The sequence below is a fragment of the Triticum urartu genome, chromosome 5A, assembly GCF_056163025.1.
Source record: "Triticum urartu cultivar PI428250 chromosome 5A, HENAU_Tu73, whole genome shotgun sequence".
In the NCBI taxonomy this organism is placed as follows: domain Eukaryota; kingdom Viridiplantae; phylum Streptophyta; class Magnoliopsida; order Poales; family Poaceae; genus Triticum; species Triticum urartu.
Window position 1 is genome coordinate 425,605,834 of NC_141877.1, and position 26,716 is coordinate 425,632,549.

Below are 26,716 nucleotides of genomic sequence, written 5' to 3' on the forward strand. Positions count from 1 at the left end.
AAATGTTCAATTGTTTAATAGTAGTATAGATGACGCTTGGGTTCCGAGGTATGGCATAATGCTAGTCCGTCTAGGCTTAGGGCGGGTACCATGTTAGGTATGTGCTCCGCTGACTCCCCTGGATTTTGTGGCATAAACGATTTGCACCGAGAAAAGGTATCCCCATTCTCACGTCGGAGATCGTGGAACGCTCCTCCCTATTTGGGCTCTAGGTTAGATCCTATCGAGGTGTCACTGTTAGGGAGTCTCTCACCACGTCGTCTTTCGGCCAGGTGGGCCTGGCCGAGGACCCCATATTTCGATTCACCGGCGGGTCACATCAAGGCAACCCACATCATATAAGAGTAAGGCTTCCAAAGACGACGTATACTCCAAGACAGTAGAAATCGTCTACAACACATTCTTCTTGTACGCAACAGACTAGGATGTAACCCTAAACCTATATAAACCAAGGGGTGGGGCTCGTAGACGACACACATTGATCTCGCGGTTGATCACCTGTACTTTTACTCCATTCCAAAGAAATACAAACACAAACAGGATGTAGGGTTTTATCTCTTAGGGGAGCCGGAACGTGGGTAAAAACCTGTACCCTGGTAGCTCCGAACCCCATACCTGAGATCAGCCGGATTTGACACCGTTACCCACCATCTCCCATGCATGATTCTCCTTCAGTGTCGGTGGACTCGTGAGCAGAAGCTCGTCGCCGGTTGCAACAAAAATCATGACGTAGTTCCAGCAAAAAATGTCATATTTCCAAAAAAACAAAAACATGGTTCCGCAATCACAATGGCATTGGTCAAACCAACAACACATAGAAATGCATGGTTCGAACAAAACAAATGTATGATTCTAGCAAAAAATACTTGCGGGTTCTAGCCAAGACGGCGGCTCGCCGTCACCGGATTGCAGAAAAAATATGGCTGGACCCGGCAAAAAAAAGCATGATTCCAACAAAAAATTGGCTCACCATCGCCAGATGTAGCGAAGTTCTCTTCGGTGCCAGGAAAACAACTCACCGGTTGTAGGTCGCTGTTTTGCCGATTCCAAAATCCGCCATAGCTGGTTCCAGCATCCTTTGTTCTGGTTGCAGCTTCTCCCTCGGCGGTCGCAGCGCCGAGCCTCGTAGGTCCCAGCCTGATTGCAGCTCCTCCCCGGCGGTGGCCGGTTCCAGCACTGATAGCACGCAGCTGCTCCTGGTCACCACCATCACACCAAAAATGTCGGCGCTGCTCACAACGTCTCGCGGCGCTCTTAGGCGGACATCGTGCTACCACATGTCACCTCTAGCAGCAAATCCCCACATCTGACGCTCACAAGATCACAATCTCCATGGTCGCATGTAACAGCCCAAGACCAATTCTCTATATTATTTTATTTATTCTTAATATTTGTTTTCTTTTAATTTCAGCATTATCATTTGACCATGTCATAAAATATGTTACATCGATTTAAAATTATGATATCTTCAGAAAAACATTTGAGCCTCGCCTCTATTTTAACTAAATGCCTTTTCAATTTCACTTGCAACTTTTTAAAAATCCCATTCCATTTCTAATTCAAGCTTGGCCTCCAAACTTTGCCCAAAAATTTATTTGTACTTTCCCAGGCTCCACCAAAACTACCATGATTTTTGGACACGTCTAAATTATACCTCTAGTTCAAAACTTCAAATACATTGAACTAAATTCAAATGAATTTGAATTCAAGTTCATCCAAATTTTTGTAAACACCTCCATAGGTTTAGAAATATTTCATAAAGCCGTCCCAGTAAGTTTCACTTTTTTCAGAAAGTTATAGCTATTTTGTTTTCCTTGCATTTGTTCTTCCCAATTTCTATAGTTGGAAAAGGCAAAAAATGAAGAGAGTGAGAGAGGCTAGCCGCAGCCCACTTACCGTGAAGGCCTGCTCAACCCTCCACCTGTTTTACTTCCAGCGCTACGCCACGCCAGCCCAATTCCCGCAGCCCACCTAGGACAATCCGGTGCCCCGTTAACGCGGGGAGAGCCTCTGCTCGATCCCTACTCTCCTCCAGCGCCCCAATAGTCGTTGCCGCCCCGCTCGGCAAGTGCGCCCGACCGGCCACCTCTGCCGCCTTCACCGGTGACCTCCGGGCTCGAGTCACTCGGGCTATTGCCCTTAAGCAGGGGCGTCCGTCCGACCGCCTCCGTCCGTCCCTCTGTCACCCTCGCCCGTGACCTCCCAACCGACTTTCCAGCCCGCAAACTTTGTACGAGTGCTGCTATATTGTACTTGGTGTGGAATAGAAAATTCCTTAGCACCAGATCATCTATCGCCCACGGTGCAAACTAATAGGCTGCAATTTGTGCGGCCGTTTAGAAAATAGGTACATGTTTTTTATTTTCTCTAGCATTTTTAAATGACAAAATAAAACAAATATATTTAAATAATATAAATTAGTAAAGTAAGTTTTTCGTACAATAAATTCAATATAATAGAAATTATAAACATTTCATTTATTTTATACAATATAAATAAAATTAGAAAGGTGTTGGTCTAATTTTAACGTCCAATGGATTTTAAAAGTGCTTATCTATCTTACAATTTAGTTCAAGTATTTCAAAATATGTGTTTATACATTCTAGAAAACAATTCAATTTTACAAAATGTTCGTGTCTTTTTGTAAGAATGTCCCCATAATTTTTGAACTGTCATTACATGTTACAAATATGTTCATATACTTCATCAAACACCGGCCACCGCCAAGTATGAAAACCGGCCACCGCGGGTATCCAATAGGAGGTCTCAAGATAGACCACCACGTCTCTTCAAGCGTTTTCCCTACCGCGTCCTACTGGGCCGGAAAAACAAAACATTTACATCAGATTAGGGAACCTAACAAACAGTTTTTGGAAGATTTTGGTCTGGTTTTTGTTTTTGTTTTCTCTGTAGCTCTATCAGTTTTCTCATTTCCAATGTTTTTCCTATTTTTAAAAAAAATATTCACGGTTTTATATAAGTGTTGACTTTTTAAATACATTTTGAACATTTTTTGCATACGGATCGAATGTTTTTTGTGTACGGATTGAACATTTTTTAGATGCACATTGAACGTTCTTGAATATACATTAAACATTTTTCTGAATATATGTTGGACATTTATCGAATGGGCAATGAACATTTTTTGAATACATGTGTAACATTTTTTAATACACGCCAAACATTATGTCAACACACGTTGAGCATTTTTCAAATAGAAGTCAAATGATGTTTTTCAATACATGGTGGATACTATATACATTGAACATTTTTCAAGATATACATTGATTTTTTTTAAATACGCACTTAACATTTTTAACACAAGATGAAAAATTTCTTAATTCACAATGAACATTTTTAGTACGAGGTGGTTTTTTTAATAGGTGGTGGATATTTTTATATATTAATATATACAAATATTTCAATATATATATATATATATATATAATAATTTTTGAAATATATACAAGGATAAAATGTAAATGTAAATTAAATAAAGAACAAACATTCAAAGCTACAGAACCTAGTGATCAGTCGAGAAAAAAGAACCTAGTGATAATTGTGCTTTATATATAGTTTGGCCCAACCCTAATAGAGACATGCAATAGGTTTGACGGGTCCAGCGAGGTAGTGCCAAGGCGGCCAGGCGATAGCTGCTCGGTCTGTTCTTCGATCCCCTCTTGTTAGGGTTTCTATCCTCTCGGGCGGCGGCAAAAACCCCCTCCGTAGAGACCCCTCGTCCCCTCCCTCCAGCCATCTCTTCTCTGGCGATTGGGGTCGTGGACCTCTGGTGCAACTGGGGAAAGACGCTGGAGGTTAGGGAACCACCGCCCGCGGAAAGTTTTCTCTCGGGCGAGAGATCTGATGGATACAGGCGCGTCTGGCTCAGGCTCCAAAACCGGTTTGGAAGCCATGATGAAGGAACTTGGGCTCAATGAGGAAACCCTGGAAGACGTGATCGTTGAGGAGGATGAGCTGCTGGCTGAAGCTACCAAGTGGATGGCCATGGCGCGCATCCACACGAACAAGACATACAGTCAGTATTGGTTCTTCCGGAGTATGAGGGTGGCTTGGGATTTGGCGCAGGACGTGAAGATCCGACCACTTGAAGAAAATCTCTACACGCTGCAGTTTTCGTGCTTGGGTGATTGGGAACGAGTCATGCAGGAGGGCCATGGGCTTTCAAGGGCAAGGCCGTCGTGATAGCTCCCTACGATGGCTTCACACGACCATCTACCATAGGCCTCAACAAGCTGGATATCCGGATGCAAATTCATGACCTACCGGATGGTTATTTCTCCAAGGTTAAAGCACTGTCGGCAACAGTGGGCGAATTCATATATGCTGAGCCAAGGTCTCCTGATTCTGAAGGAAATTTCTGTAGGGTGCGTGTCAAGATAGATGTCACAAAACCCCTCAAGAATGCGGTGTCGCTGGTGGTCAAGAGGAAGTAAGAGGTTACCGGGGAGATTTTCTGGGTGAAGTTTGAGAGGCTTCCTGACTGGTGTGCAGTCTGTGGTCACCTGGGCCATCTATTCAAGGAGTGTGGGGATGGGGTTCATCCTCCAAGAAAACTTGTTTTCAAAGATTTACAAGCCACCTGGTTCAAGGGGGCGGGGAGAGGCCCTGGTGAAGGAGGAGGTACTCGAGGTGGAAGAGAACGAGGACGTGGGGGCCGTGCAGGCCGAGGCCATGGGAGAGGTACAAATGATGACCATGAGGATGCAACCGAGTCTGAGGCAGAACAGATGGATACCGATGGGCATGATCCAGATACCAACTGCAGGAAGACGGGATCAGCGGACCCGAAGGTGCTGCTGAACTCAAGCACGTCCTCCGCTGACGGGGCAAATCAGAATCTACTCCTCACAGGGCCAGAAATGCCCCAAAGCCCTTCAACCAAATAAGAGGCGAAGAGGACTAAGGCGATATGTGACACCCCGAGACCGATGCGCCAGGTGTCTTCCAGTTATTCAATATTGTTGCCTTGTCATTTGTTTGCGTGTTGCATATTACCATGTCATCATGTGCATTGCATCTTCATGTTTTCAAAACTTGCATCCGTCCCGGTCTCCTCATTCTCTCTGTTGTCCGTTCTGAGTCCAGTCACACTTGCACGCGCCCGCGGCACGTCCGAAATAGTATTTTATAAGTGGCCGAAAAATGTTCTCGGAATGGGTTGAAAGTTGACATGCAATGTTGTTATAGTGTAGATAGAACGCCTGTAAAATTTCATCGCATTCGGAGATCGTTTGATGCCCCAACGGATAACTATAGCGGCAGTATAGCCGGTCTTTCGTCGGACGTTTCCGGTCTCCGGAAACCGTTGCCGAGCTGCTATTCTCTTCTCTCCTCTCAGCCCGAGGCCTTATGCACAGCCACATTCAGCCCACCTACTTATCCCTCCGTCCCGGACCATCGGATCGAGATCCGATGCCCGGAAACGGAGCAAAACCCCTCCTAACCCTAACCCTAATCCTAACCTCCCTTTCCTATTTAAACCTCCCCCTTGCCATTTTGGGCAGCAGCTAACCTCCCCTCCTCTTTTTCCGCGCCTCCACCTGCCTCCAGCCGCCGCTAGCGTCGTTTTCAGCGCCGGCAAGCCTTGTGCCACCACTTGGCGTCGCACCAACGGTCAGCCGCCACTCAGCCGGCGCCCCGGGCCAACCGGAGGCCGCCACGTCGCCTCACCACCACCTCCCACCGCCGCAGCCCTCCAGAGCCCATCTGGAGCCCGCCCTGAGCCCATTTGGGCCTGAGCTCCTCCCGAGCGCCCCTACCTGCAAGCGCCTCGCGCCGCCACACGCATGCCTCCGCCCGCTGCCTCGTCGACCTCGCCGCCGCGCCAACCGCGGTTTCCCCACTCCGGTGAGCCCCATTGCCGACGACCACAGCCCAGGTCCTCTCCGGCCTCCCTACCTCTCCTCCCTCTTAATTTGTTGGGGTAGTTTTCTCTCTAACCTTTCTCCCTCTCTCTGCCATGGAAGCCCCTCCATGGGCGCCCGAAGCTTGGTCCGCCGCCGTCCTTGTTCCAACTCCGGCCAGATCCGGCGCCCCGAGACCGGATCCACTCTTTTCCTGCGCGGATCCCGCCGTGACGGCCTCCTCCCCCGACATCGAGACCTCGACGTCCCCTTCCATGGCCGCTCCCTTCCTCTGCTCGTGCGGGAGGACGAGGAGCATGACGAGCGGCCTCCTCGCTTGCTCGCGTGGCCCGGCCCAGCTACAGCGCATGGACGGCCCAGCAACCGGCCTGCCTGGGCCTCTCCACCAACCGACTGGGCCTGGCCCAGCTGGGTGAGCAGCCCCAGCCCTCTCCTGTGCACTATGGGTCCGGCCAGTTTCAGCCCATGTTGTTTTTTTCCTGAACGAATTTGTCTATTTGTCGAGTGAGCTGCAGTTTTACAGATAGGTCCCTCATATTCATGCATATAATAACTCCACAACCGTGCATCAGATCTAAATAAATTATATATGTAACTTGCTTAGAATTTTGTCTAGTTTCATAATTTGCAACTTTCATCTATGTTTAAAATGTTTAAATGTTGTTTGCATATAATTTGCCTATTGCCATGTTAAAATGATTTAATTCATAACTAAATAACCATAGCTCCAAATCTAATAAACTTTATATGTAAATGGGGTAGAAAAATGCCTAGTTTAACATGGTGGCATCATATTGTATGTTTAACAACTCTAAAATTGGCTTTAGGGCAGAACAGTACCAAATTCATAATATGCATATGGGGATTTTCCAGAATTGTTGTTTGTTATTTCCGGCCTCATTTAAATTTGACTAGATAGCTAGTTTACTTATGCTTCACCTCTTGCCATGCTAACCAACATTTAATATTGTTGAGTACTTATGCAACTCGTTGCATATTGAGCTCCACTTAATTTGTAGTTTTGTTTGTGCATATTGCCATGCCATGCCTCATTAAACCGGACATGCATCATACTTGGTTGCGCATCATGCCATGCTTATGTGATGGTTGTTTACTATATTGTTTGCTTCTTTCCGGTGTTGCTTCTTCGGGTTAGTTCCGATAACTTCGCGTTTGTGAGGATTCGTTCGACTTCGTCCGTTTGTCTTCTTCATGGACTCATTCTTCTTCCTTGTGGGATCTCAGTCAAGATGACCATACCCTCGAAATCACTTCTATCTTGGCTTGCTAGTTGCTCGCTCTATTGCTATGCCGCGATACCTACCACTTGCTATATCATGCCTCCCATATTACCATGTCAAGCCTCTGACCCACCTTTCCTAGCAAACCGTTGTTTGGCTATGTTACCGCTTTGCTCAGCCCCTCTTATAGCGTTGCTAGTTGCAGGTGAAGATGAAGTTTGTTCCATGTTTGGAACATGGATATGTTGGGATATCACAATATCTCTTATTTATATTAATGCATCTATATACTTGGTAAAGGGTGGAAGGCTCGGCCTTATGCCTGGTGTTTTGTTCCACTCTTGCCGCCCTAGTTTCCGTCATACCGGTGTTATGTTCCTTGATTTTGCGTTCCTTACGCAGTTGGGTGTTATGGGAACCCCTTGATAGTTCGCTTTGAATAAAGCTCCTCCACCCAGGCCCAACCTTGGTTTTACCATTTGCCTCACCACCACCTACTTTTCCCTTGGGAGTCGTGCTCCTGAGGGTCATCTTTATTTTAAGCCCCCCCGGGCGAGTGCTTGTCTAAGTGTTGGTCCGAACCGAGTAGACTGCGGGGCCACCTCGGGGAAACTTGAGGTTTGGTTTTACTCGTAGGATGTCTCATCCGGTGTTGCCCTGAGAACGAGATATGTGCAGCTCCTATCGGGATGTCGGCGCATTGGGCGGTCTTGCTGGTCTTGTTTTACCATTGTTGAAATGTCTTGTAACCGGGATTCCGAGTCTGATCGGGTCTTCCTGGGAGAAGGAACATCCTTCGTTGACCGTGAGAGCTTGTGCTACCCCTTGAGCACTGCGTTCGTTTTCCCCGAAGAGGAAGGGATGATGCAGCAAAGTAGCTGTCGGGGGACTGATCCACGAACACCTATGGGACCGGCGGGCCGAGTCCCTTTCGATTCGGTGAGGGCGGAGGTCGTGCGAAGAGCGGATCGAGGCGAGGCACGCGAGCAGTTTACCCAGGTTCGGGCCGCACGGATGCGTAAAACCCTACTCCTGCTTTGTGGTTTATATTGATTTCTTGCTTGGGAGCGCGGAGTGCACAGTACACACCAGCGGCTAACTAAACCGAGCGTGAGTATTCCCTGAGCTAGCTAACTTGAATCAGCTAACCCCCTCTACGTTGCGCATGGGCCTCCTTTTATATGCTCAAGGGGTCACCGACAGGTGGCAACGTAGACAGGGGTAAAAATGGAAAGGTGCTGCAGTAGGTACAGCTACCTGCTACAGTGTATCATACCTAACCCTGACGGCAGGGGACAAGGGCATTAAATGCCCGTCTGTGTCGCCTAAACAGTGCAAAAGGGACCGTCAGGGACGCCACCGCTTGCCACGATGGCAATCTTGTCAGCGCCGCTTGCCACCGCGCACCCCTGGCCGCACAGCCTCCCGCCACGTACGCCTGGAAGGGTCCCAGAGCGACACGTTGGTGGATGTGCTGGAGCGCGGGCGTGGAGCGGTGGCTTGTCGCGGCAAGCGCCTTGCCGCGGTTGTTGTCTTGTCGCGTCCGGGAGCTTGTCGCTCACCGGGCCTTGCCGGGGCGCGAGGTGCGCCACGGAAAGTTTCTTGAGATGCCTTGAGTGGCCTTCCCGGCAAGCTCCTCTTGCCGGGGTCTTGTCTCCTTGGCTTGGACACTTTGTTCTTGAATGGCTCCAAAGGAACCACGGAGGACCTTGGCGATCACCCGGCAAGCCTTGCCGTGGGACGCTGCGACTGCCCGTGCACAAGTTCGGGATACTAGGGTACCCCTACTCTAGTACACCGACAGGAGCCCCCGGGCCTGGGCCATACACGGTGCCGAGCGCTGTTGGGCCAGGCCCAAAACAGAGCACAGGCACGCGCGGCCTAGGTTACGCCGTATCTCTCTCCGTATCCACCGCGCCCTCCCCGAACGGCACGCGTTGAATGCGGCGTCGTGAGAGAGGTCGTGGGTGGTTTCTTTATTCGGAAATGCGAAACGTCCGCCCCCTCCCTCTTTATAAGCAGAGGAAACAGGGGCAGTTCGCCCATTTGCCCGTTGCCGTTCCAATCTCAGAAATCTCCGCCGCTCCCTCGCCTTCCCAAAACTGAGAGAGAGAGAGCAACGCTCCGCCCCCACATCGCCACCAGCACCACCAACGCCGTCGACCTCCTCCACTGCTTCCGCCATGGCTCCAAAAGCCGACAAGGGGAAGGTCGTGAAGTCGACCGAGGCGCAGCGGCTTGCGGCGCTGCGGAAGGAGCGGGCCGTCTTCCCTCCCAAGCTTGGCGCGAAGGAGCTGAGGGAGAACTACTATCTTTTCTGGTCGACGGAGACGCGTGCGCATCCGCGCACGAAGGTACTCCCCGCCGCCGCTTGGAAGAAGGCCCCAAACGGATACCCCGTCTTCGCATTGTTCTTCTACTGCGGGCTCTGCCCGCCCTTCTCTGAATTCTTCTGCGACATCATGAATACCTACGGATTCCACCTCCTTGACTTCACCACCAATGTTGTTCTGACCATGGCAGTTTTCGCACATCTCTGCGAAAACTTTGTCGGAGTCCACCCCAGTGTAGCCCTCTTCCGCCATTTCTTCATACCCCGAGTAGAGAGAGGGGAGCCTCTATCCGGCGGAATCACCTGGATCTCAAGGCCTGGCAAGAAGGAGACGTATCTGGAGGGAGAATTCCGCGGCAAGTGGGAGGAGTGGAGGGCAGATTGGTGCTGGATTGACGAGGAGAACCTGCAGCCATTCACCACCCGGCGCAAAACCCCAGTAGCGCGCGGCAGCGATTGGAGTGACGTGGCCCCAGAAGATGACAGGCTGAAGATTGCCGTCACCAGGATCCTGCGTCTCAGGCTTGCCGGGCTAACTGTTGGCGCTGTTGGTGCAGACTTCCTTCGCCGCCGCATCGCCCCCTGCAGGAACGGGGGAGGCCTACTTGGGAGTTCAAGAATGCGGCAGATATCATGAGGCTGCGGCCGGGCCTCAATTACAACTTCATAGTCCTGGAGCTCAACGCGATGCTTTAGGAGCTCTTCAAGTATGACCCCCAACATCCCGAGGTCTTCAGGTTGCTGGGGGGCGTCGTTCCGCTGTGCAACAATTCCTCACTCGACCGCATCCGTGCAATGATGCCGGAGTGCGACTCGCACGGAATTGTGCCGACTTGGCAGGAGCCCGCAGACGACGTCGTGCAGCAGTTCTTCGATGACTTGGTGGAAGTGCCGATCCGCTCTGACGAGAAGAAGGGCCTCACCCGCGACACCACCGATGCGGAGCTTGCACTCATCGCCACTAGGGTGGAAGAGGCGGCGGCAGCCGCAGCCGCAGGTGAATTTGGATTCACCGTGGAGGAGGCAGATGCAGTAGAGGCGGCAAGCCATGCCGAGCGAGGGGAGCCCGCCGGCAAGAAGGAGCTTGCCGGGCGTGACGCCGAGCCAAGCGAGCCCGCCAAGGATACGAGCGGCTCGCTGGACATCAACTCTTCTTCCTCCTCATCTTCAGGCAGCTCGCCGCAAGCAGAGCCTCCATCCCCACCAAGAAGGCGTCTCCGCAAGGCCGGTGACGTGGCGGAGCGGCAAGCGGGTCAACAGTCGCCACGCCGCGTGACGCGCTCCACCGCGGCAACCACCGGTGCCGCGGGAGCGCCTCATGCGGCGACGGCAACTGGAGCGGAGTCTAGCCGGACCACCGCTTCAGTTCCTGCCGTTGCTCACGCTGCGCCGGTAGCCGGAGCGGGGTCGTCTCAGACCACCGCCACTGCTCCCGCCAAGCGGCCAAGGGAAGCTTCTCCTCCGCCTCCTCGCGCCGGTCGCGCGCCGGACTTCGACTTCTCCGCGTTCAGCTCCGACGAGGAGGAAGAAGAAGAGTAAGCTTCTCTTGCTGTACTTGCGTTTCTTCAATTCTTGCTGTTTTGTCTTGTATCTCACTTGCTTTTCTCTGAACTTGTCCCTCTTTAGGACTCTGGCCCAGAGAGCGGCAAATAGGGCCAAGGACCCGGTGATCGTCATCGAGGACGAGCCCACTGCAACAGCAGGTGGCGCGCCCGAGACAACCTTGCCGGACCCGGCGACTTTCCTCCAGGGCAGCCCCCAGCGTAAGTGTATGATTTACTTTCTGCTGCGAGGCGCGCTTGGGTACTTGTCTTTGCTGATATCTGCTTGTTGACTTGTGTAGGAGCCGAGCACCCCCACCAGGAGCCAAGGGAGAATCCCCCGACAAGGGAGAATTCTCCGACAAGGGAAGGCTTCCCGGTGAGGGAGAAGTCTCCGGCAAGGGAGGGTTCTCCGGCGAGAGACAGCACCAGCGGCCCCCCGACGGCGGAGACCACGACTGCAGAGCCTAGTGCAGGTACTCCTCTTGCTTCAAAACTTCCCTCGGATTCTTCTTTTCTTGATCTTTCTGGGTTTTCGCTGGATTTTGTTTGACTCTTTTCCCCTTTTCCGGCCGTCAGATCCATCCGCTGCGGGGCAGATGGAGACCGAGGTCGCCGCCGAAGAAGCAGCCGGCGCTGGCAATCCTGCCGGCGCCGGGGCCGCCAAGGGTGCCGCCGCAGCAACTGGCAAGGGATCTGGCGATCGTACTGACGGCCCTGAGGCCGCAGGAGCGCCAGGCGCTACACCGACCGCCGACCCGTCCGCCGAAGCCGCAGCGCCAAGCTCCGAGGAGCCCCAGCCGGGCGTTTACTTGAAGGCCGGCGACGACGTCTTCATCAATCTTCCCTGGGCATCGAACTCCAGGGCGCCGGTCGAGGGGGAGATCTTCGACGGAGAAGTGCTCGCCTCCGCGGGGCTGACGCTGGTCGACGCGCCAAGCAGCAGTAGCAACGAGCCCGAAGAAGAGCGGCTGCTGCGGAAGTTGATGTCGCTCTACCGCGCGCGGCAAGCCAAGCTGGAATCCCGCGAGGCACCTGTCGCGAAGGCGGGAGCTGACATCGAAAAGCGCGCAGAAGAGCTCGGGGGTTTCCACCGGGAAGCCCTCCGATCCCTGGCGGAGGAGCGGGAGCAGCTTGCCGAAGCGCAGAAGGCCTTCCTCCTTGAGAAGGCCGAAGCCGAAGAGCGGCAGCGTCTTGCCGCTGTGAAGCTAGCCACGGAGGAGGGCGAACTGGCGCAGCGGAAGGTCAATCTCGACTCCCACGAGGAGGAGCTTGCCGCGCACGAGGGAAAACTCGGCGAAGCCCTCAAACAAGCAGAGGATGCCGCCGCCGCCGAGGCCGCCAAGGAGGAGTTGAAGACGAAGGTGGCGCAGCTAGAAGCCGATCTCGCCGAGAAGGGCAGAGAGCTCAGCGCCGCCAAGGTCTCCAACGTGGATCTTGAGTTGAAGCTAACCACTTTGACCAAGACTCTGGACAGCGCCAAGAAGCGGGAGGCGGCCTTGAAGGAGGAAATCAAGGCCGACAAGGCGCTGCTGGAGAGTGCTGCCGCCGCCCAGAACGCCTTCAGGGAGACCGTGACGCACTGGACGGAGAGTCTTGTGAATACCGCCACAAACATCGACAAGGAGCTGGCGCAGCTGGGGATGGAGGATCTCGGGTATCCCTCCGACGACAACCTCCAACCCAGCGCCAAGCTCGTCCTGTTCTTCAAGGGCGTGGCGACGGCCCTTCAGCGGCTCCGGGAAAGGATCCCCAAGCAGCTGGCCGACGAGTCGCGCAAGATCTGCGCGGGAGCTCTTCAGAAAGTATTGATGAAGGTGGCCTTCCGCAATCCGGGCCTCCGCCTCACCAATATCCTCAGGACCTTGCCGCCGGAAGCTGATCTGGAGGAGCTCAAGGCCCTTGTCGCACCCATTGTGGACAAGGTGAGCGGGATCAAGAGGGTCGAAGGCGATCGCGTAGATTAGGCCGCCCATTTCTTCTTTCCTTGTCGCTGTTTATCATGTCATGAAAACAATCTATTAGAGCTGCGACAAGGTATCTTTGTAATATAGCTTTGTTCTATGGAATGATTGCAATGTTATTCCCTTTACTTGATCCCTCCCTTTGTATGTCTTTTTACCCTACGCTTTTAGGGAACTTGCCGGTGCAGGCACCTAGGCCGCGAGCGCTGAGTGCGGGATGTCAACAGCCTGCTGGCGGTGCTGCTACCGGCAAGAAACCTTGTCGCAACTAGTTGCAGCTCACTTAAGTTGCTGAGCGAACTCGAAACAAAGTAAGGGCGCTAGCGACTCACTTAAGTTGCTGAGCAGACTCGAAGCAAAGTAAGGGCGCTAGCAGCTCACTTAAGTTGTTGAGCGGACTCGAAACAAAGTAAAGACGCAACTAGCTACGAGTTGGTTCCTCCACGCACAGGTTTTCCATACAAAGTGCGGTCGTTCAAGGGAGATAACTTAAAATTTAAAAAATCTGATTGCTCAAACTTTGGCAATTTAGCTTTTCTGTTGCTTGCTTCCCGGCAAGGTGAAACTTTCTTGAACGACGCCTGGTCCATACCATCGTCTTCTCCTTTCCTCCCCGGCAAACTTGTGGGCGAGGGAACCTTTCTTTCCTTGAGAAAAAAGAAAGAAGAGAAAATAAAGATATGGAGCCTTACGGCTCGTTATTGCTTACCGGGGTTTAGGTGCTGCACAAAGTGTCAGATAACACATGCATAAAATAGAAAGCTTGAAATTGACAAAATGTGCTGAGCACGTGAGCTTTACTTATGCATGGGGTCTGCGCCCGGCTTTGTACAAAGGATTACATGCAACAGCGGCAAGACTTGTACAAAAGGTGGTTGCCGGAACAGGTTCCGGCAACCGCGCCTTACGGGTAAAACTTACGAAGATGCTCAATGTTCCAGGAGTTGCTCACCGGAATGCCATCTTCGGTCTCAAGGCGGACAGCGCCAGGCCTAGTGACTCGTTTCACCCGGTAAGGGCCTTCCCACTTCGGCGTCAACTTGTTGGAATTCTTGGCGGACTGAACATGCCGAAGAACAAGGTCGCCTTCCTCAAGACTTCTGGCATTAACTTTGCGGCTATGGTAGTGGCGCAAAGCTTGCTGATAGCGAGCAGCTCACACAGCAGCCTGAAGACGGTCTTCCTCGAGGAGCAGCGCGTCATCTTGTCGCAGCTGCTCTTGCTCGAGCTCATCATAAGCGAGCACTCGAGGTGACCCGTATACGAGTTCCGTGGGGATAACTGCCTCTGCTCCATAGACTAGAGCGAAAGGTGTCTGGCCAGTGGCTCGATTTGGCGTCGTCCTGATCGACCAAAGAGCCACCGGCAGCTCCTCGATCCAGTTTCTTCCGCACTTGTGCAGCCTGTCGAAAGTTCTGGTCTTGAGCCCGCGCAGCACTTCAGCATTTGCCCTCTCCGCTTGACCGTTGCTTCTCGGGTGAGCACCAGAAGCGAAGCAGACCTTGGCGCCAAGATCTTGGACGTACTGCATGAAGGTGCGGCTCGTGAATTGTGTATCGTTGTTGATGATTATCCTGTTGGGGATCCCGAAGCGGTAAACAATCGACCTGAAGAACTTGACTGGTGACTGTGCTATCACCTTCCTCACTGGCTCCACTTCCGGCCACTTTGTGAACTTGTCGATTGCAACGTACAAGTACTCAAAGCCCCCGACTGCTCGGGGAAAGGGGCCGAGGATATCGAGCCCCCAGACCAAAAATGGCCAGGATAAAGGGATCGTCTGGAGAGCTTGAGCTGGTTGGTGTATCTGTTTGGAATGGAACTGGCACGCTTCACACTTGGTTACTTGTGCAGTTGCATCCTGGAGGGCTGTCGGCCAAAAGAAACCTTGCCGGAAAGCTTTGCCGGCAAGTGCTCTTGCGCCAATGTGGTGACCACATATGCCTCCATGTATCTCTGCCAACAGCTTTTGTCCGTCTTCCCGGTGAATACACTTCAATTTCACACCGTTGAGTCTTCTTCTGTACAGTGTCTTGTCGACGAACTGGTACATACTTGACTGCTGGGCTACTCTTTCCGCTTCTTCTTGCTCTTCGAGAAGTTCTCCTGTTTGAAGGAAATGGACAATCTGCTGTGCCCATGCTGGAGCTTGTGGCTCGACAACAAGGACTAAAGACAAATCTGTTGCTGCGGGAATATCCGCTTCTACGGCGAGAACCTGCGGCTCTGCCGGAGCTTGACGTTCCCCGGCAAGCTTGCCGGAGCAAAACTTGTCGGGAGCTTCTGCTTCAACGGAACAAACCCTGGGGCTTGCCGGAGCAGACTGCTCCTCAGCGTAAGGCAAATCTGTCACTGCGGGAACGTCCGCTTCTACGGCGAGAACCTGCGGCTCTGCCGGAGCTTGACGTTCCCCGGCAAGCTTGCCGGAGCAAAACTTGCCGGGAGCCTCTGCTTCAACGGAACAAACCCTGGGGTTTGCCAGAGCAGATTGCTCCTCAGCGCTCTTGGCGTTGATCTTGGGGACCTTCTTGGCGGTGGCTTCGGGAAGCTATGCCGGAAAATAGTCACCAAAAATCAACTTCCTCTTCTTGCTCTGTCCAGTTGATGGCGTTACGGATGGTTGAGTCAGCTTGAGCACAAAGATCCCTGGTTCCACAGGTAACTTAAGTGCGGCGCACTTTGACAGGCCATCGGCAATGTCGTTCTGTACTCTTGGAACATGCTCCATCTGTAGGCCATCAAAGTGCTCTTCTAGCTTTCTCACTTCGTCGACGTAGGCTTCCATCAACGGACTCTGATAATTCTTGTTCACTTGGCGGACGACAAGCTGCGAGTCACCCCTGACAATGAGCTTCTTGATCCCAAGGTCTGCCGCGATCCTGAGACCGGCAAGCAAACCTTCATACTCCGCAGTATTGTTTGTCGCTTGCTCCTTGGGAAAGTGCATCTGGACTATGTATTTGAGGTGCTCTTCGGTGGGTGCGATGAGCAGCACGCCAGCACCGGCGCCTTGCAGCGAAAAGGCACCATCAAAGTACATCAGCCACTCTTTGCTTGCTTCCTTGACGGGGATGCTTGTTTCTGGAATTTCTTCATCTGGTGTTGGCGTCCATTCTGCTATGAATTCTGCCAATGCTCTGCTTTGGATAGTTGAAGTACTCTCAAACTTAAGGCCAAAGCTCGACAATTCCAGTGCCCACTCAACAATCCTGCCTGTCGCTTCTGGATTCTATAGTATCCTCTTCAGCGGAAAGCGAGTGACAACTGTGATCTCATGTGCTTGGAAGTAATGGCGCAGCTTTCTCGAGGCCATGAGGAGGCCGAATAGCAATTTCTGCACGCCAGAGTACCTTGACCTAGCCCCTTGCAGAAGGGAGCTGACAAAGTAAACTGGGCGCTGCACTATTTTTTCTGTATTTCCTCGTGCATCTGCGCAGATTCATCTTTGTCGGGACCAGAGCTTGTCGGGGAAGCCCCCTGCTTGTCGCTGGATGCGCCTGCCGTGGTTGCTGGCTCGTCATCTGCCTCCCTCTCCGCTACTAACGCAGCACTAACCACTTGATTGGTTGCCGCTATGTACAGCAGCAACTTCTCTTGTGGCTTAGGTGCGACAAGTGTTGGAGCGGAGGACGGGTATCTCTTCAAGTCTTGCAGCGCAGCCTCCGCTTCCGGAGTCCATTTCATTGGACCTGCCTTTTTCAATAGTTTGAAAAACGGCAGGGCGCGCTCAGCAGACCTAGAGATAAACCTGCTGAGAGCAGCCACGCAACCGGCAAGTCTTTGTACATCCTTGACACGCTTTGGTGCTTCAATCTGCTCAATGGCCTTGATCTTGTCGGGATTGGCTTCAATTCCCCGCTGATACACGAAGAACCCGAGAAGCTTGCCGGAAGGGACTCCAAACACACACTTCTCTGGGTTGAGCTTGAGGCTGATCTTGCGCAGATTTGCAAAGGTTTCATCCAAATCTTGAATCAGAGTTGCCCTATCCTTGCTCTTGACCACTATATCATCCATGTAGGCTTCCACATTTCTGTGTATTTGCGGCTCAAGGGCGACATGGACTACTCTTGCAAATATTGAACCAGCATTTTTTAATCCGAAAGGCATCCGTACGAAACAGTACGTGCCACATGGAGTAATAAATGCGGTCTTCTCCTCATCCTCTTCTGCCATGAAGATCTGATGATATCCTGAGTATGCGTCAAGAAATGAAAGCAAATCACATCCGGCTGTGGAGTCAACAATCTGGTCAATGCGCGGCAAAGGAAATGGGTCTTTGGGACAAGCTTTGTTAACACCGGTAAAATCGATACAAAGTCTCCATTTCCCGTTTGCCTTGCGCACGACTACAGGATTGGCCAACCACGTAGGATGGAGCACTCCTCTGACAAGGCCTGCTGCTTCCAATTTCTTGATCTCTTCTGCAATGAATTCTTGGCGCTCCACTGCCTGCTTCCTGACCTTCTGCTTGACGGGCCGCGCATGAGGACAAACGGCAAGGTGGTGCTCAATCACTTTCCTGGGAACACCGGGGATGTCAGACGGTTGCCACGCAAACACGTCGACATTCGCGCGCAGGAAAGCAACGAGCGCGCTTTCCTATTTAGGGTCGAGAGTGGCACTGATGGTGAAGGTACCACCAGTGCCGTCCTCCTTGGCGGACACCTTCTTCGTCTCTGGCGGAGCTGCCATCGTCTTCTTACACTTGCCGGTAGAGCTCGATGGTGCGTCCTCGACGGCAGCGCAGCACTCCGAAGGGGTGCGCTTGCCGGAGTGGGCATCAGAACTCTTGCCGGACTTGGTCTTCTTCCCCCCGGGAGCTTCAGCGGCAAGTGACTTGCGGTCTGTTGCGGCTGCCGCTTCCCGGTAGATCTTGTCGGCGCAGATAAGGGCATCCTTCTTGTCGCCGGGGACGGAGATGACGCTTATCGGGCCTGGCATCTTCAGCATGTTGTATGCGTAGTGAGAGGCTGCCATGAACTTGGCGAGTGCTGGACGGCCAAGTATCCCATTGTAAGGCAATGGAATATCGGCAACGTCAAAAGTGACCCTCTCAGTCCTGAAGTTCAGCTCGCTGCCAAACGTTACTGGCAACGTGACCTTCCCCTTCGGCTTGCTCCTTCCCGGGTTGATTCCTTGGAATGTGCCGGTCTCTTCGAGCTCGCTGTCAGGGATTTGGAGTTTCTGGAGTACAGCGGAAGAGATCAGGTTCAAGCCGGCCTCGCCGTCAACTAGCATCTTAGTGACCTTGAGGTTGCGGATACTTGGTGAAACCAACATCGGCAAGCACCCGACTGCAGTTGTGCGATCAGGGTGGTCCTCAATATCAAAGATGATAGGCGTGCTGGACCATTTCAGAAGCTTGCGTGATTCGACGGGTGGTTCCGCTGCATTGACTTCCCGCACCCACTGCTTGAGCTGGCGGTGCGAAGTATGCAGAGAAGCACCACCGTCAACGCACAAGACCTCTGTGGCTTTCTGGAACTCCTGCTCACTGGTCTCGACATCCTCCATGTCTTCGTCGTCGTCATCTTCATCTTTGTCGCGGCCGCGGGGAGGTCTGTCTCCTTGCCGCTGCTTGGCCTTGCCGCGGCGTCCTCCCCGGCCGGCGCGCTTCTTGCCGGATTCTCCATCGCCGCCTTGGGCCCTCTCCTTGTCGCGCCGCTCGTATTCAGCCTTTTGTTGCTGGACAAGCTGCTCGACCTTCTTGCAACTCTGGAGGTCATGGCCCTTGGTGCGGTGGATCTTGCAGTACTGCTTGTCGGAGCCGTCCTGCTTGTCGGCGGCCGCCACAGCCTGGCAGTTGGTGCATGCGGCAATCTCCTTGCCGGAGCTACCAACTTTGGCTTTATTGGCGCCACCTTCGTGTCCAGACTGCTCAACGACTAGCACATCTTTGCCTTTCTTCTTCCTGTTCCGCCGCCGGTTTTTCTTTGCCGGGGCAGCATCCTCACTGTCAGATCCTCCTGCTCCTATATTCTCTCCGGGGAGTCTCCTCCCTTCCTCAGCACGTGCACACTTGTCGGCCAGGGCATATAGCTCACTGACATCTCTGATCTTGCACATCGCCATCTCCTCCCGCATCCTGCGGTTACGCACGTTCTGATGAAACGCGCTGATGACCGCGGCAGGGTGGACATCTGGGATGTTGTGCTGTACACGGCTGAATCTCTGAATGTACTTGCGCAGAGGCTCTCCTTCCTTCTGGGCGAGCAGATGAAGGTCACTTTCTTGGCCATGAGGTTTGTGGCCGCCTGTAAAGGCGCCGACAAACTGATGGCCAAGGTCTGCCCAGGAGGAAATGGAGTTGTCCGGCAAGTGCATGAGCCAGGACCTGACGTTGGGCTTGAGCACCAGCAGGAAGTAATTGGCAAGGATCTTGTCGTCCCGTCCCCCGGCAGCCTGCACCGCGATGGTGTAGATGCTGAGGAACTCCGATGGATGCGACTTGTCGTCATACTTCTCTGGTACGTCTGGCTTGAAGTTCTTCATGCTGGGCCACTGGACTTGCCGCAGCTCACGAGTAAACGTAGGGCAACCTACCGCGTACGGCAAGTCGCCTGGTTCACCTGGCGCATGCATGTCGACAGAAGGCCCAGCGCGCTGGTCTGATTGACGTCGCGCTTCTCTTCGGCGCTCGATGCGAGTACGAGCGTCTTCTTGTTGCTGATCGCGACGAGCTCGTGGATCTGATGACGCGGTGGAGTCGCTGTCGAGGTGGATCCGGCGAGTCGGCGATCTTGGCCTTCTGGGCGGAGAGTGCACAGTGGTTGCACCCCCACCGGTCTTGTCGCCACCGGCTTGTGCCTGGCTGACTTGCTGCGGCTGCGACGTGCTCGGTTGTCGTTGGGCGTCGCCGTTGGTGAAGCCGATGAGACTCCGAATGGTGGCCTCCAGTCGTCGATCTTGTCCGGCGCTGGAGGGTAGTCCAGGAGCAGTTGAGCTTGCGCCAAAGCTTCTGCGGCAGTGGCGGGTGGCGGTGGCGAACGGTGCGAGGAGCGAGATATGCTCGGACTTCTAACTATGTTAGAAGGAGCAGTATCCCGTCCAGGCGACTGTGCCTCACTCATGCCAGCATGTTGGCGTACATGCTGGTCTTGAGCACTCCGGGACCCACCAGCTCGATCTTGGTCCAGCAAACGCATGGTACCGTGAGTACCATGACGCTGCCGGTCCCGCGCTTCCTGAGATGGGCGCGGTGCATGCACGGACGCCGAGGTCTTGGAGTGTGCCCGGTCATTGTGGGAGCCGGCCACGCCGCCGATGGGCAGTGCAGCCTTGTCCTTGGACCTGGCAGCACCGCGAGCTCCCTCGTCGACGCCCGTTCTTCCGCCGGCATCCGCCCCACCAACCTTTTGCTCTGGTGGTGGTGGGTTCGGCGCGGACAGAGCAGCTGCCTTCGAAGCCTTCTTCTTCGGCGGCATGTTGATGAAGATGATGAAGATCTAGCCCGCGTGAACGCCGGACCTGGTTCGCACAATCTCGACGCCCCCTACCTGGCGCGCCAAAGATGTCGGGGGACTGATCCACGAACACCTATGGGACCGGCGGGCCGAGTCCCTTTCGATTCGGTGAGGGCGGAGGTCATGCGAAGAGCGGATCGAGGCGAGGCACGCGAGCAGTTTACCCAGGTTCGGGCCGCACGGATGCGTAAAACCCTACTCCTGCTTTGTGGTTTGTATTGATTTCTTGCTTGGGAGCGCAGAGTGTACAGTACACACCAGCGGCTAACTAAACCGAGCGTGAGTATTCCCTGAGCTAGCTAACTTGAATCAGCTAACGCCCTCTACGTTGCGCATGGGCCTCCTTTTATATGCTCAAGGGGTCACCGACAGGTGGCAACGTAGACAGGGGTAAAAATGGAAAGGTGCTGCGGTAGGTACAGCTACCTGCTACAGTGTATCATACCTAACCCTGACGGCAGGGGACAAGGGCATTAAATGCCCGTCTGTGTCGCCTAAACAGTGCAAAAGGGACCGTCAGGGACGCCACCGCTTGCCACGATGGCAATCTTGTCAGCGCCGCTTGCCACCGCGCACCCCTGGCCGCACAGCCTCCCGCCACGTACGCCTGGAAGGGTCCCAGAGCGACACGTTGGTGGATGTGCTGGAGTGCGGGCGCGGAGCGGTGGCTTGCCGCGGCAAGCGCCTTGCCGCGGTTGTTGTCTTGTCGCGTCCGGGAGCTTGTCGCTCACCGGGCCTTGCCAGGGCGCGAGGTGCGCCGCGGCAAGTTTCTTGAGATGCCTTGAGTGGCCTTCCTGGCAAGCTCCTCTTGCCGGGGTCTTGTCTCCTTGGCTTGGACACTTTGTTCTTGAATGGCTCCAAAGGAACCACGGAGGACCTTGGCGGTCACCCGGCAAGCCTTGCCGCGGGACGCTGCGACTGCCCGTGCACAAGTTCGGGATACTAGGGTACCCCTACTCTAGTACACCGACAGTAGCGTAAGTATTTCCCTCAGTTTTTGAGAACCAAGGTATCAATCTAGTAGGAGGCTACGCGCGAGTCCCTCGTACCTGCACAAAACAAATAAATCCTCGCAACCAACGGAAATAGGGGTTGTCAATCCCTATAAGGCCACTTACGAGAGTGAGATCTGATAGATATGATATAGATAATATTTTTGGTATTTTTATGATAAAGATGCAAAGTAAAATAAAGGCAAAGTAAATAGCAAAGGAAATAACTAAGTAGTAGGAGATTAATATGATAAAGATAGACCCGGGGGCCATAGGTTTCACTAGTGGCTTCTCTCGAGAGCATAAGTATTCTACGGTGGGTGAACAAATTACTGTTGAGCAATTGACATAATTGAGCATAGTTATGAGAATATCTAGGTATGATCATGTATATAGGCATCACGTCCGAGACAAGTAGACCGACTCCTGCCTGCATCTACTACTATTACTCCACTCATCGACCGCTATCCAGCATGCATCTAGAGTATTAAGTTAAAAACAGAGTAACGCCTTAAGAAAGATGACATGATGTAGAGGGATAGACTCATGCAATATGAAGAAAACCCCATCTTGTTATCCTCGATGGCAACAATACAATACGTGCCTTGCTGCCCCTACTGTCACTGGGAAATGACACCGCAAGATTGAACCCAAAGCTAAGCACTTCTCCCATTGCAAGAAAGATCAATCTAGTAGGCCAAACAAAACTGATAATTCGAATAGACTTGCAAAGATAACCAATCATACATAAAAGAATTCAGAGAAGATTCAAATATTATTCATAGATAGACTTGATCATAAACCCACAATTCATCGGTCTCAACAAACACACCGCAAAAACAAGATTACATCGAATAGATCTCCACAAGAGAGGGGGAGAACATTGTATTGAGATCCAAAAAGAGAGAAGAAGCCATCTAGCTACTAACTATGGACCCGTAGGTCTGAGGTAAACTACTCACATTTCATCAGAGAGGCTATGGTGTTGATGTAGAAGCCCTCCGTGATCGATGCCCCCTCCAGCGGAGCTCCGGAACAGGCCCCAAGATGCGATCTCGTGGATACAGAAAGTTACGGCGGTGGAATTAGGGTTTTGGCTCCATATCTGATCGTTTGGGGGTACGTGGATATATATAGGAGGAAGGAGTACGTCGGTGAAGCAACAGGGGGCCCACGAGGGTGGAGGGCGCGCCTAGGGTAGGCAGGCGCGCCCCCTACCTTGTGGCCTCCTCTCTTGTGCCTTGACGTAGGGTCCAAGTGTCCTGGGTCTTATTCGTTGAGAAAACCACGTCCCCGAAGGTTTCATTCCGTTTGGACTCCGTTTGACATTCCTTTTCTTCGAAACCCTAAAACAGGCAAAAAACAGCAATTCTGGGCTGGGCCTCTGGTTAATAGGTTAGTCCCAAAAATAACATAAAAGTAGATAATAAAGCCCAATAATGTCCAAAACAGTAGATAATATAGCATGGAGCAATCAAAAATTATAGATACGCTGGAGACGTATCAACTTGTGATGGGCTAAGTTGGGACACCCCTGCAGGGTTTTGAACTTTCGAAAGTCGTTCCCGCAGTTATGGGCAGATGAGAATTTGTCAATATCCGGTTGTAGAGAACTTGACACTTGACTTAATTAAAATGCATCAACCACGTTTGTAGCCGTGATGGTCTCTTCTCGGTGGATGATAACCCACAAGTATAGGGGATCACAACAGCTTTCGAGGGTAGAGTATTCAACCCAAATTTATTGATTCGACACAAGGGGAGCCAAAGAATATTCTCAAGTATTAGCAGCTGAGTTGTCAATTCAACCACACCTGGAACTTAGTATCTACAGCAAAGTGTTTAGTAGCAAAATAATATGATAGTGGTGGTAGCAGCAACAAAAGTAAAGACAGCAAAAAGTAATGTTTTTGGTATTTTGTAGTGATTATAACAGTAGCAGCGGGAAAGTAAATAAGCGAGAACCAGTATATGGAAAACTCGTAGGCACCGGATCAGTGATGGATAATTATGCCGGATGCAGTTCATCATGTAACAGTCATAACATAGGGTGACAAAAAACTAGCTCCGATTCATCAATGTAATGTAGTCATGTATTCCGTATATAGTCATACATGCTTATGGAAAAGAACTTGCATGACATCTTTTGTCCTACCCTCCCGTGGCAGTGGGGTCCTATTGGAAACTAAGGGATATTAAGGCCTCCTTTTAATAGAGAACCGGAACAAAGCATTAGCACATAGTGAATACATGAACTCCTCAAACTATGTTCATCACCGGGAGTGGTCCCGATTATTGTCACTTCGGGGTTGCCAGATCATAACACATAGTAGGTGACTATATACTTGCAAGATTGGATCAAGAACTCACATATATTCATGAAAACATAATAGGTTCAGATCTGAAATCATGGCACTCGGGCCCTAGTGACAAGCATTAAGCATAGCAAAGTCATAGCAACATCAATCTCAGAACATAATGGATACTAGGGATCAAACCATAACAAAACTAACTCGATTACATGATAAATCTCATCCAACCCATCACCGTCCAGCAAGCCTACGATGCAATTACTCACGCACGGCAGTGAGCATCATGAAATTGGTGATGGAGGATGGTTGATGATGACGACGGCGACGAATCCCCCTCTCCGGAGTCCCGAACGGACTCCAGATCAGCCCTCCCGAGAGGTTTTAGGGCTTGGCGGCGGCTCCGTATCGTAAAACGCAATGATTTCTTCTCTCTTTTTTTTTCTCTCTCTGAAAGCAAATATATAGAGTTGGAGTTGGCGTCGGAGGGTTTCCAGGGGGGCCACGAGGTAGGGGGGTGTGCCCTAGGGGGGGGGGCGCCCCCCACCCTCGTGAGAAGGGTATGGGCCCCCTGGTCTTCATCTTTGGCGAGGATTTTTTATTGTTTTTTCTAAGATGTTCCATGGAGTTTCAGGTCATTCTGAGAATATTTGTTTTCTGCACATAAAACAACACCATGGCAATTCTGCTGAAAACAACGTCAGTCCGGGTTAGTTCCATTCAAATCATAAAAGTTAGAGTCCAAAACAAGGGCAAAAGTGTTTGGAAAAGTAGATACGACTGAGACGTATCAACTCCCCCAAGCTTAAACCCTTGCTTGTCCTCAAGCAATTCAGTTGACAAACTGAAAGAAAGAAAAACTTTTACAAACTCTGTTTGCTCTTGTTGTTGTAACTATGTCAAGCCAGCATTCAAGTTTTCAGCATAGATCATAACTAACCACACTTGCAATAATTCTCAGGTCTCATCATTACTCATATCAATAGTATAATCAACTAGCAAGTCATAATAATAAATCTCGGATGACAACACTTTCTCAAAACAATCATAATATGATATAACAAGATGGTATCTCGCTAGCCCTTTCTGAGACCACAAAACATAAATGCAGAGCACCTTTAAAGATCAAGGACTGACTAGACATTGTAATTCATGGTAAAAGAGATCCAATCATAGTCATACCCAATATAAATTAACAGTGATGAATGCAAATGACGGCTGTGCTCTCCAGCTAGTGCTTTTTAATAAGAGGGTGATGACTCAACATAAAAGTAATTGGATAGGCCCTTCGCAGAGGGAAGCAGGGATTTGTAGAGGTGCCAGAGCTCGGTTTTGCAATAGAGATAAATTGTATTTTGAGCGGTATACTTTTATTGTCAACGTAACAACTAAGAGATGGCGATATCTTCCATGCTAAACACATTATAGGCGGTTCCCAAATAGAATGGTAAAGTTTATACTCCCCCTCCACCAACAGGCATTAATCCATGGCTTGCTCGAAACAACGAGTGCCTCCAACATACATCAGGTCCCAGGGGGAGTTTTGTTTGCAATTAATTTTGATTTAGTTTGCATAAAGCATGGGACTGGGCATCCCGGCGACCAGCCATTTTCTCATGAGTGAGGAGCGGAGTCCACTCCTCTTGAGAATAACCCGCCTAACACGGAAGATAAGGACAACCTTTGTTGATACATGAGCTATTCGAGCATACAAAACAGAATGTTTATTTGAAGGTTTAGAGTTTGGCACATACAAATTTACTTGGAACGACAGGTAGATACCGCATATAGGAAGGTCTAGTGGACTCATCTGGAATAACTTTGGGGTTTAAGGGATTGGATGCACAAGCAGTATTCCCGCTTAGTACAAGTGAAGGCTAGCAAAAGACTGGGAAGCGACCAACTAGAGAGCGACAACAGCCATGTACATGAATTAAAATTAATAAACATTGGATGCAAGCATGAGTAGGATATAATCCACCATGAACATGAATATCGTGAAGGCTATGTTGATTTTGTTTCAACTACATGCGTGAACATGTGCCAAGTCAAGTCACTTAAATCATTCGAAGGAGGATACCACCCCATCATACCACATCATAATCATCTCAATAGCATGTTGGCATACAAGGTAAATCATTATAACTCATAGCTAATCAAGCATGGCACAAGCAACTATGATCTCTAATTGTCATTGCAAGCATGTTTATTCATAATAAGCTGAATCAAGAATGAGGGACTCATCATATTTACAAAAAAAAAAGAGGTCGAGTTCATACCAGCTTTTCTCATCTCAGTCAGTCCATCATATATCATCATAATTGCCTTTCACTTGCACGACCGAACGGTGTGAATAATAATAAGAGTGCACGTGCATTGGACTAAGCTGGAATCTGCGAGCATTCAATAAACAGGAGAAGACAAGGCAATATGGGCTCTGGGTTAAATCAACAATAATGCATATAAGAGCCACTTCAACAATTTAATTATGGTCTTCTCCTACCGACCCCCAAAGAAAAGAAAAGAAATAAACTATTTACATGGGAAAGCTCCCAACAAGCAAGAGAAGAACGGGAAAATATTTTTGGGTTTTCTTTTTAATTATTACTACTACATCAGAAAAATAAACTACTACTAATTTTTTTTGTTTTTTCTTAAGGTTTAACAAACACACAAGAAGAAAGCGGGAAAAAGAAAATAAACTAGCATGGATATTACAGTGAAAAAGTATGAGCACCGACATCTAGCAATGAGTATGTGTGAGCATAAATGTAACGTCGGTGAGAAATACGTACTCCCCCAAGCTTAGGCTTTTGTCCTAAGTTGGTCTATGGCCACGGCTAGCCTGGCGGATATCCATAATAATAATTGTTGGGGTCGTACTGTGATGAGGAAGAATAGTTGGGATCATACTGATGTGCAGCGGTTATCGCCTGCTGAGCTCCAGCGTGGAGTCGAGCTGCCTCCGCTCTCCTCTCGTACTCTT

The 26,716-nt window shown here is 51.2% G+C and overlaps 1 long non-coding RNA gene across 1 annotated transcript; it reads left to right on the top strand.

Annotated features, from left to right (window-relative positions):
- Positions 1–5,542: 5,542 nt before the first annotated feature.
- Positions 5,543–7,425, top strand: LOC147971729 (uncharacterized). The gene is made up of 2 exons (XR_015604808.1): positions 5,543–6,297; positions 7,066–7,425. It is a non-coding gene; the product is annotated as an uncharacterized LOC147971729 (long non-coding RNA).
- Positions 7,426–26,716: the final 19,291 nt, after the last annotated feature.